Raw genomic sequence first — 12,071 nt, 5'->3', positions numbered from 1 at the left:
CATTGTTGTGTTTTCTAGCTTCCTTCCTGTCCTTCAGAATCTAAAAAGAAACAAGACAATGTTATTTTCTAAAAAATCTACGTTCTACATAAATTACAACTTCGAGGTATATCGTTTTAAACAGAATAGATAAATTTTTAACCAGGTAGTTGACTTTATTCAAACAAATAAATAAATTTTCAACCAAGAAGGTTAATTGTATGCAAAAAATGAGTTTTCAAGTAAGTACATGAATTTTCAGATAAATAAGATTAACTGTTTAACAAAAATATTAATTTTCAACAAAATGTGTGAATTCTCAACAAGAAAGTTAAATTTTCAATCAAGGAGAGTAAAATTTTCAATAGAGAAGAATTTTTTACACACAAGACGAGTTTCCAACAACATTGTTTCATTTTCAACCAAAGGGATAAATTTTACACTAAAATGATAAATCTTCAATCAAACAATTGAAATTTTACCAAAGTAATTTAAGGTTTAACCAAATAATTTAATTTCCAACCAAAAAATATGAATTAAAAAAAAATAGTTAAGTTTTTAACTAAATTAATTAATTTTCGACTAAAAGGATGAAACTTCAATCAAAAAACATGCATTTTTAAGGAAAAAATGGAGTTTTTTGTCAAAAAATAATCATTTTCAACAAAGAACATTAATTTTTTACATAAAATACGAATTTTTAACCAAATATTTGCATTTTTCACCAATTAATGAATTTTCATCTAGAAAGGTTGATTTTCTGACAAAAAAATAATTTTTAACTAAATAATGTTAATTTTCAATCAAGAAGAATAATTTTATACTAAAAAAAGATGGATTCTTAACCAAATACGTGAATTTTCAATAAAATAGTTAAACTTTTAACCAAAGAAATTAATTTTCAACTAAAAAGATAAAACTTCAACAGAAAAACCTGCACCTTTAGCCAAATCGTTGATTTTCAATCAAAAAATATGAATCTTTAGACAAGAAGATTAATCTTCTGACCAAAAACTTTGTTTAACAATATACATAAATTTTCAACTATATCAGATTAATTTTCTACCAAGAATGGAAAAGTTTTATTTTCAGTTTAGAAAACTTATTTGAAACTCTAGAAAATCAAGAAAATAGTTTTTTCAATCTAAAAAATGAATTTTCAATCAGAGCTCATTTTTAATCAAAAAGAATAATTTTCTATAAGAAATTCATTTTTAACAAAATACATTAATTTTCAATAAGCAAAAAAACTTTTACCCAAAGAAATAAATTTCCAACTAAAATGATGATTCTTCAAATAAATTAATTAATTTTTAACTAAAAAATAAAATATTCGGAAAAAATATTAATTTTTCCCCAAGAAGATTAATATTCTACTCTAAAAGACAAATTTTCAACACAATACGCGAATTTTAAACCAAAACATTGAATTTTTTAACTAAAAAGCTAAATTTTTAAACAAACATGGAATAGTTCAATGTTCAGTTAAAATAAATAACTTTCAACAAAATATTTACATTTTCAACTAAAAAAATGAATATTAAACTAAAAGGATAAAACTTCAACCAAAGACTTATTTTTAGTCAATGAAAGAATTTTTAACAAAAATATCAATTTTTCTTCAAAAAGATTAATATTCAATCACAAAAGACGCATTTCAATACACGGATTTTAAGCCAACCATTTGGATTTTTAACTAAAGAAACTAAATTTCCAATCAAACATAGAATAATTAAATATTCAGTTAAACACATTAATTTTCAACGGAATGCTGAAACTTTTAAGCAAATTAATTAATTTTCAACTAAAATGAGACTTTTTCAATTTAAAAAAAGCGAATTTTTAACAAATTAGTTCCACTTTTAACTAAGTAGTTGAATTTTTACTAGCAAAAAAGGTAATACTCAACAAAAAATGCAATTATTTTCTATTTCAACCAGAGAATATTTTTAATTTTAAATGAAAAACAGTTGAATTCGACAAAAAAGACAACTTCTCGACAAAGTATTTGAATCATCAACTAATTAGATTAATTTCCAATCAAGAAATGTTTTTTTTTCAGTTGCCTTGTGTAATTTCTGGATGACCCCAAAACTTCAACTTCACTTCATCGAAACTCTAGCAACCCTATTTTTTCAAAACCTAGATGCAGCTATAGTTAAGAAATCGAAGGTTTCAATATCTGAAGAAAAATGCACTCCTATTATTTACTGTAAATAATATTTCACCTGGATAAAGGTCCCATGGAAACATTTCAGCCCTCACCTCATTGAAGTCCTGAATCTTTTTTAGAGCGAAACATAAAAACACTTAGTCCATATTCACACCCGAATTGCGGTTAATTTCAATTTCCTGAAAAAGACGCAAAATTACTATTATATAAGAAATAGCGCAATATTTTTGTCAAAGCAGATCAATTCTGTGAAAGAAACTTAAATAAAGATAGTTCATGATGAAATTCAAGCCTTTAAATCTGAACATGTGCTTCTAAATCAGAATTTTTTTCAACTTAAATTCAAATTATATAATCAAGGTGTCTAGTAATTTTTAGGAACAAAATTCAAGGTCTTTTCCAGGTTTTCCAGGTCAAGAAATCAAAATTTTCCAGGTCTTCTTTTTTACATCAAATAATGAAATAAAAGTTTGTCATAGATGTAAAAAATTAGCAATTTAATTTTTCAAAGCTTTTGTAAAATCTTTAAAATTCTTGAAATCTTTGTGAACTCCTTCTTTAATCTTTGTTTGCGAAATCTTTTGTGTTTGTTTAAAATCATTGAAGTCTTTTGAAATCTTCTCAAATGTGTGAAAACCTTTTGAAATCGCTTAAAATCTTTTAAATGTTTTGAAATTTCTCAAAAATTTGGAAAACCTTATGAATTCTTTTAAAAAATTGTGAAATCTTCTCTAAGTCTTTTGTATTCGTTTGAAATCACTGGAATATTTGAACTGTTTCTTAAAGCTTTTAAAAAATTATAAAAATTTTTGATATCATTTAAAATATTTGAAATGTTTTTAATCTTTGAAATATTTTTAAAATGTTTCTTTAATCTTTGTTTATGAAATCTTTTCTGTTCGTTTGAAAGTATTCAAATCTTTTCAAATCTTCTCAGATTTGTTGAAACCTTTTGAAATCATTCAAAACCTTTTAAATGCTTTGAAATCTTTGAAATCTGATGTACCAGATTTAAATCTGTACCCTTCTTGGAATTTTTGAAATTCTTGAAATGTTTTGAAATTCTTAAGAATTTTTAAAAATATTTGAGAAATCTTTTGTAATCGTTTGAAATCTTTGAAATTCTCGTATTGCTTTGAAATCTTTATGAACGTTTTATGAAATCTTTGAAACTTTTTTGAAATCTTTTGAAATCTTTAAAATCTTTTGTAAATTTTTTAATCTTTGAAAAATGTTCCAAATCTTTGTGAAATCTTCCAAATCTTTATGAAATGTTTGAAATCTTTGGGAAATTTTTGTGAAAACTTGTTAATCTAGTGCGCACGCCTTTTTTGAATGTTTGAAATCCTTTAAATCTTTGTGAAATATGTTAAAATGTTTATAAAATCTTTCTTGAATCTTTGTTTGGAAAATCTTTTGTATTCGTTGAAGTCATTGAATTATCTGAAATATTTTGAAATCTTTTAAAATGTTTTAAAACCTCTTGAAATCATTTCAAATTTTTGAAATCTTTGAAATCTGGTGTACTGTACCCTTTTCAAATCTTTGAAATTCTTTAAATCCTTAAAGTTTTTAAATGTTTGTGAAATTGCTGTGAAATCTTTATTAAAATCTGGCGTTCGCGCCTTTTTTAAATCGTTAACATCCGTGAAATCTTTATGAAATGTTAAAGATAATTGAAATACTTTTAAATCTTTTAAATATTTATAAATATTTTGCAACCTTTTAAAATCGGTTGTACACTCAAAAACCGAGTGATCAACCCCTCGAAAAATCTGTTGTATAGCCATGGCTTATTCTAATCCTGAAAATGAATTAACATCGAAATTTAAAACTTATAATTTTTCTAATTGCTACGTTGAGCACCTCAACAAAAAGTGCGTTGAAATATATTTACTTATTCTGTACTAACAAAAGATAAAGTATACCTTGACGAATAAAAAAATTTTCAGCACCAAGATTTTTTCTAAACGAGATGTTTCTTTCATAATAGGCTAAAAGATTTAAATTACTATTCGAATTTTGATAAACTTACTGTTTTAAAAGAAAAAAAGAAAATTAAAATTCAAGGTTTTTGTGAAAAAATCAAGGAGATTTCCCGGTTTTCAAGGTTTAAAAAAAATGAGGAAGACTTCAAGGCTTTCAAGGTCACTAGACATCCTGATAATTTAAAGAATTGTAAAATTGCAATGATTAACATTAAAATGTATTAAATTTAAGCAATTTTAACAATTTGAAATTTCTTTTTAAATCCTAGGAATCCTGTAAATACTTGAAATCCCTGAAAACTGTAGAAGTCTCGAAATGTTTAAAATCTCGTTAAATTCCTCGAAATTAAAAAAAAAAGTAATCCCTAGTAACTCCATAAAAATCGAGTAAAATTCTGTTAAACATGTTGAAATTAGTAACATCTTTCAAAATTCCTTCAAAAATTATGAAAGTTTTAAAATCTCTTTAAAATCCCATAAAGCCCACAAAATCAGATAAAGCAGGGTGGTCTCGAATGTTAATTTTCAAAGTCCCTGACTTTTCTCTGAACAATGTTATTTCAAGTTCGACTTTTCGTGAATTTTCGGACGGTAGGCTATAATTAGCTAGACCCTTTTTGCAATTTATTTTTTCAAGTCTGTGTAGGCGCAACAAAGAATTTATTTAGAAAACTTAAAAATTCGGTATTAGTTATTTTCTCAGAGGAAATCAATTTTCCAATATTCTAGGATGATCATCATAGATTTTTTTTTAATTTTAATGTTCGCAGTTAGGAGAAAATCTGAATTTTCAGATAATTGCTTTTAATTGAATGAAACATCTTTAGAATTTTTTTATTTAAAACAAGGTTTTTTGGCTTCTAGATAGTTGCTTCTTTCAATAAAATTTAATAGGTCCCGGAAGCTGGAATTACATTGTCATATTGATGTGGGCACTATGCCATAATTTAGTGCTTATTTAGTGCTAATTTATGCTGCAGAAAAAAATTTTTGTGCCCGGCAATTATGGCCAAAGACATGTAGTAATGCTAGTGTATTGAGTCAATAATAAATTTTAACAAAAAACACGAACTACAACATTGTACGTTTAAAAGTATATATTTAGTAACATAGAGGCATACAACAGCGAAATAAAAAGTGGACTGTATGGTAAAAATGCTACATAGAGAGAATTTGAAGGTGAATTTGTTACAACGGACCAGAATATAATGATGCAGATTTTTTGGATTGACGACGAAGCAAAGGGAAAAGTGCAAAAATAGAAAATTTCGAAGAGGGAGAATTGATGACGTAGAGGTTTAGGATTGGTTAAGGAAGTAAAAAGTAGGAAACGTAGGCGTGGAAGGAAAATAGAGTAGTGGGAGACGGGGGTGAGGCCCCTTGTAATGGGTCCTTCCGAAATCAGATAATTGCGAGACAGTCGAAAATGAGTTATAAAATTCTACGGATTTAGTTTTTTTGGCAAAGGAAAGACTATATAAGTTTATGACGAGATGTTTCCGGAGGCTGAAGCTGAATTATCTTTGCAAGGCCCTTCTTACATCTGTTGTCGAATACAATAGAGACGCGATAGACAGTAATTTAGCAAAGGTACACAAATCGGTAGAAAGTGTCGAAACGTGACAAACTCGAGGACAGAAGATTAAAAACGAAATATCATTTTAAACGGAGCCGAAAGATAAATAAGATTCAAAAATTGGAAGAATGAAAATATATCAAAAATTAATTTTAAGTGTTGCAACGCAACATGTCGGCCCCTTTTGAACGAACACGTTCAACAACTAAAGTTTCTTAATACAACGCTTGTACTCTCCCGTATCGGTTTTCAAGGTAGCTACGCGGATGATGCCATCTGGACCAGGGTGAATAGCGACTATACGCCCGAGTTTCCAATGGAGGGGCGGGAGGTTGCCTTCCTTGATCACAACCATGGTTCCCAGTTTGATGCAATGGTTGGAGCTAGATTGCCATTTGCTGCGAAAAGTTAATTGATGTAGATATTCTTTCTGCCATCGAATCCAAAAATGTTGTCGCAATTTTTACGCGTGTTGCCAGACAGACAAGCGATTTTAGGCTGTGTCCTTGAAGTTCATCTGAGGAAAGCTTGTTAGAGGACCACCAAATAGGAAGTGACCAGGAGTCAAGGGTTGCAGGTCATTGGGATCGGACGACATGGGAGACACAGGACGATAATTCAGTATGGCTTCAATTTCAGTGATACAGGTTTCCAGCTGCTCGAACGTTAATAACGTATCTCCAACTGTGCGAGAGAGATGGTATTTGAACGATTTAACTGCTGCCTCCCAGAGACCGCCAAAGTGCGCTGATCTGGGAGGAATAAAGTTCCACGTAATTTTTTGCTGATTCAAAAATTCTTTCACTATTTTATTGTGCTCGGTCGATTGAAAGAGTTTATAGAGATCGATAAGTTCGCGATTAGCACCTACAAAATTCGTTGCGTTATCGGAATGGATACTTTTTGAAATTCCACATCTAGAGAAAAGTCTCTTTAAACAGGCGATAAATGCATCTGTGGTCAGATCGCTGACCAGTTCTAAGTGCAATGACTTTGTGCTTAAACAAATAAAAATAGCGACAAAGACTTGTAATTTATTGCGATAGCGAAATCGTTTTTCCTTAACGTAAAATGGACCACAATAGTCGACACCGACGTTAAGGAATGGACGAGAATAAGACACGCGTTCTTGTGGCAGATCCCCCATGACGGAATCCCTCGAGGTTTTGCGCGAAAGCATCGTACGCATTGATGTATTATCAACCGCGTGATGTTACGACCGTTTAAGGGCCAAAAAATTTCTCGAACGGAGTACAAAGTGGCCTGGGTCCCTGCGTTTTTTAATCTTTCATGCTCTTCGCGTATGATAAGTCGAGTTACATGATGATGGGGAGGCAATATGATTGGATGTTTTTGTTCTTCAGGCAAATCTGAGTTTTTTAATCTACCGCTTACTCTGAGGATCCCGTGTTTGTCTTATTAATGGTTTCAACGGAATCAATCGACTTTTTTTGTCAAGGTCATTTTCATTTTTTAACGAGTGAATTTCTTTTGGAAACGTAGCGAGATGTGTTCTGGTAATTATAGCGCAATTAGCGGCTTCGAGTTCGCTTATAGTGATGGGACCGCTACATTTTGACGTAGGGTTCTTTGCGTTTTGAACAAAGCGTCGGGCATAAGCGAAAACTAATTTGAGTTTCTTAAAGGAACTACACCTTTCGACAAGTTTCTGGTCAATTGGATTTTCTTTAGTGCAAATAGGGAGGGCGATAATTGTGCGTTTGTCTGGAATCTCAGTTAAATGAATTTTTCCATGAGGCCAATGATTTTCTTGAAGCGAGAGCCACTGAGGGCCGTTTTTCCAAAGGGGTGCATCTGAAAAGTCTTGAGGTGTAAGGCCTCTTGAGACTAAGTCCCCGGGATTGTCCTGAGTAGGCACGTGTCGCCATTCACAAGAGGTTGCGAGATTTTGTATTTCCGGGACTCGATTAGCAACGAAAGTTTTTAGCAAATGAGGCTCGGTGGCTATCCAATTCAGTGTTATAGTGGAGTCTGACCACAAATAAATTTTTTTTATTTCAATTTCAAGTGCTTGCTTGACTGCGGTGCATAAGCGAGCGAGTAGAAGTGCCGCACTTAACTCTAGACGCGGCAACGTCACGGGCTTCACGGGAGAGACTCTGGATTTCGAGCAAACTAGTGCAATATGATGCTTGCCTTGATTGTCGGTTGAACGCAAATAAATGCAGGCTGCATACGCTTTTTCGCTTGCATCACAGAAGCCGTGCATTTGACGTTCAATTGAATTGGACGCGATAATCAAACGACGAAAATTAACCTCCTCTAGAAGTGGTAACTGCTCTTTGAAATTAAGCCACATACTGTGAACTTCTACAGGGATTGAACTGTCCCATTGGACTCCAGCTTTCCAAAGAAGTTGAATTAACATTTTAGCTTTAACAATGACTGGGCCAAGTAATCCTAACGGGTCAAATAATTTAGCGACTTGCGATAAAATTGAACGTTCGGTTACGATATTCGAAAAATCCGAGAGGTCGATTTTGTAGAAAATAAAATCTTGACGAGAGTTCCATTGAATTCCCAAAGTTTTTACGTTGGAATTTGGATCAAGCGACAGGTGTGTACTCGATGGTTGTCTGGATTTTCAGGCACTAACGAAGGGTCATTTGAGGCCCATTTTCTAAGAGGGAAGCCACCTTTTTGCAAGAGTGCAGTCAGGTCATCGCGAAGGAATGCGGCTTCTTGATGCGTTTTCGCACCAGTCAACAAGTCATCCACATAAAAATCTTTTTTCAGCACGGTTGCTGCGATAGGATGCTTGGCCCCTTCATCATCAACTAATTGGTGTAGAACACGAATAGCGAGGAAGGGGGCGCAAGAGGTACCGTATGTGACGGTCTCGAGAGAAAATTCTTTTATGATGTCGTTTGGATTTTCGCGAAATAGAATTTTATGATATATGGCATCATCTGGTTTTATATTCATTTAAGAAATTGCAGTAATTCTCTTTTAATTGAGGATTCTTGTCGAAACGATTTTCTAATATATTAAAGCGACGAAGAGCCATAGAGTGCGAATCTCCCAATTTTTCTTTATTTTCATTAAAGGGTAATCTAATGACATAGCGACCTTCCGAGTTACTTTGAGTATTAATTTTGAAATGATTTTCGCAGGCATGCTCTTCTTGAGAAAGCAGTTTCGCGGAAGGAACTTCCTCCATTTCCCAAAATTTAGTGAGATTCACGTCTAAGGATGACCTGACCTGCACATAGTAATTTGAAGAATAATTTAACGCCGATAAGTGCATCGATTTCCGATGACTTATGGAAATCAGGATCAGCGAGAGTTATGTTTTTTGGGATTTCGAACCTCGACTGATGAATTGCGATAGATGGCATATTTTTAGAGATTTGATTCAGAACGAAAATTTCGAGATTTTTTGAATACTTATTGAATCGCGACTTTACTGTCGCCGAAACGGAGTGTTTTATTTCTGTGGAAATACTATCGACACACGAGATCGTGACATCAACTGGTTTTCTGGATAACTTCAAAAAAGAAGCTGTGGCCTCGGTGATAAAATTGGCTTGAGAGTTCGAGTCTAAAAAGACGCGACAAGTTTTTGACTTTCCTTGGGAATTGACTAGATCGACGATTGCAGTGCCTAGCAACCCTTCGGAACAAACACGAGCATGGATATTAAGGACAGATTGACTTTGAACGGCTGGCTGTGACTCACTAGACTCTCCAGATTTTCCTTTTTCAAAAAGTAAGAGTGTGTGGTGCTTTCTGCCACACTTGCGACAAGGACTGGCAGTACAGACATAAACACGATGATTAGAGCGAAAGAAATTAATGCAAAGAGCGGCCTTTTTTATGGCTTCAAGGCGATCGTGTGGAGTAAGTTTTTTAAATGGTTTACAATTGTATATGACATGCTCTCCCTGATAATTTTGACAAGAAGAATTTGTAGTTGAGGCTGCAAATGCTTGCTGAGAGCGCTGATTGGGTCGAGAGTTACAAGGTTTTCTATCTGATAAACTTTGGGACCTACCTTGAATTTGATCCGATTTTGTTTCTTCAAACTGCGCGCGACGTTGAAGGAAGGTTATCAATTCTTTATATGTGGGGTTTTCGGATTCGCAGCTGGAATCTTCCCACTTCTCGCGAATAAAGGTATTTAATTTTTGTTTTATAATTTCGACTAAGAGTGTATCCCATCTTTCGACGGGTTCTTTCAAAGCTTCAAGTGCCCTAACATGTTTTTGTATTTGATCGAGTAACGAGCGAACCGGAAAATCTTTCGAGAGGTGTGGTAAATTTAATAAAGCTTTCATGTGTGTTTGACGAATAATTTAACTATTATCAGTGAACCTTTGTGGTGATATAGTTTTTCAATGTCTGGTATTTCATCATCGTTATCGACGAGAGATTTGAACAGATCATGAAAACCCAACCAGGCCTCATATGATCCACTGAAAGTCGGTAGATTGACACGCGGTAAACTCTTTTTCGGATTTCGGACGGAATTTGAAAGCGTTTCGCGCCTGATGCTTTGCGAAGACGACGAGTCGATAGATGGATTCGCAACACGTTCATTTGAAAATGATTCAGCTTTGCCGAATGCAGCATAAAATTTCTCTTCGTATTCCATACGTGCTTCCGCATGGGTAGCTTCAGACACAAGTAATTATAATTCATTGAAACATTTGTCAAATTCTTCAAGCTCCCTTTCGAGGTCATTTGTTCCTTTTTGTAAAGCAGGAAAATCGCGTTCAGCGGCATATCCACCAATAAACTTAGCGAAGTTTGTTATATTTCTTTTTGAATTGATGATTTTAATTTTGAGTTCTTCCACGCTTGGAGCCAGTTCGAAAATTTCGACAGGTTATTAAAGAGAGCAACAAGAAAAATATACGAAAGAAATGGGGAAATTTAAAGAGGACAATTGGTGGTGCCAAAAAACTCGCTTACCTTTTGGAAGTTCTCTGGTACAATGGATGCTGCGACATGTGCATTTTCGAGGTTCCTCGACGAAGCCCCAGTTATTCCAATTTTGTCGACAATATTGAGTAATTGTGACAACGGCTACGAAGATTTGGACTCTTTTTATTTAAGAGTCTATGGTTCACTTTCAGTTACCCGTGACACCAAAATTGCGTAACGCACGAGAAACAAAGTTCAGTTTTATTCGGATTACACGAGACGAGAATTGCATAAAGCACAAGAGACAAAGGTTCAATTTCTAAATTCACTTTAATTTAGTGACACTATAGCGAGAACGTTTGAAATTTCACTATTTACTTCACTTTATAGTGTCACAATAAAGACAAAGGTTTCAGAGGTCACTGGTCACTTCACTTTATAGTGACACAATGACGACAAAGGTTCACATTCAAAATTCACTTCAGTAGCGTTCCGAGACTTCCGGCACAGTTTTTACTCGACGTGATTCGAAATTTTTAACACACGTAGTAATCTACCTGGCTCGATTGGACCAAAATGTTTTGAGTCAATAATAAATTTTAACAAAAAACACGAACTACAGCATTGTATGTTTCAAAGTATATATTTAGTAACATAGAGGCATACAACAGCGAAATAAAAAGTGGACTGTATGATAAAAATGCTACATAGAGAGAACTTGAAGGTGAATTTGGTACAACGGACGAGAATATAATGATGCAGATTTTTTAGATTGACGACGAAGCAAAGGGAAGAGTGCAAAAATGGAAAATTTCAAAGAAGGAGAATTGATGACGTAGAGGTTTAGGATTGGTTAAGGAAGTACAAAGTAGGAAACGTAGGCGTGGAAGGAAAATCGAGTAGTGGAAGACGAGGGTGAGGCCCCTTGTAATGGGTCCTTCCGAAATCAGGTAATTGCGAGACAGTCGAAAATGAGTTATAAAATTCTACGGATTTGGTTTGTTTGGCGAAGGAAAGACTATATAGGTTTATGACGAGATGTTTCCGGAGGCTGAAGCTGAATTATCTTTGCAAGGCCCTTCTTACATCTGTTATCGAATACAATAGAGACGCAATAGACAGTAATTTATCAAAGGTACACAAATCGGTAGAAAGTGTCGAAACGTGACAAACTCGAGGACAGAAGATTAAAAACCAAATATCATTTTAAACGGAGCCGAAAGATAAATAAGATTCAAAAATTTGAAGAATGAAAATATATAAAAATTCATTTTAAGTGTTGCAACGCAACAGCTAGCTTCAGCTGAAGCCACAACTCCGGTATGCGACACTCGGAAACTATTAGTGGTATCAAGATCTGCTTCGCGCAGGAATTTAGTGCTAATTAAGTGCTAATATATTCTGCAAAAACTAAATTTTGTGCCCGGTAATTTTGATCAAAAACATGTAGTAATGCTAGCTTCAGGTG

The 12,071-nt window shown here is 33.5% G+C and overlaps 1 long non-coding RNA gene across 1 annotated transcript in view; it reads right to left on the bottom strand.

Annotated features, from left to right (window-relative positions):
• LOC117174818 overlaps window positions 1-12,071 on the bottom strand; it is a 16,884-nt gene continuing 4,813 nt past the window's right edge. Inside the window, exons 2-3 of the long non-coding RNA XR_004467373.1 lie at window positions 2,208-2,331; window positions 1-40 (exon numbers count right to left, since the gene is read on the bottom strand). This is a non-coding gene — a long non-coding RNA (uncharacterized LOC117174818). The remainder of the gene's footprint in view (window positions 41-2,207; window positions 2,332-12,071) is intronic.

The sequence above is a fragment of the Belonocnema kinseyi genome, chromosome 6 (assembly GCF_010883055.1).
Source record: "Belonocnema kinseyi isolate 2016_QV_RU_SX_M_011 chromosome 6, B_treatae_v1, whole genome shotgun sequence".
Classification (NCBI taxonomy): domain Eukaryota; kingdom Metazoa; phylum Arthropoda; class Insecta; order Hymenoptera; family Cynipidae; genus Belonocnema; species Belonocnema kinseyi.
Note: the sequence above shows the minus strand (reverse complement) of the source record. Positions and strands in the feature narration are given on the sequence as shown.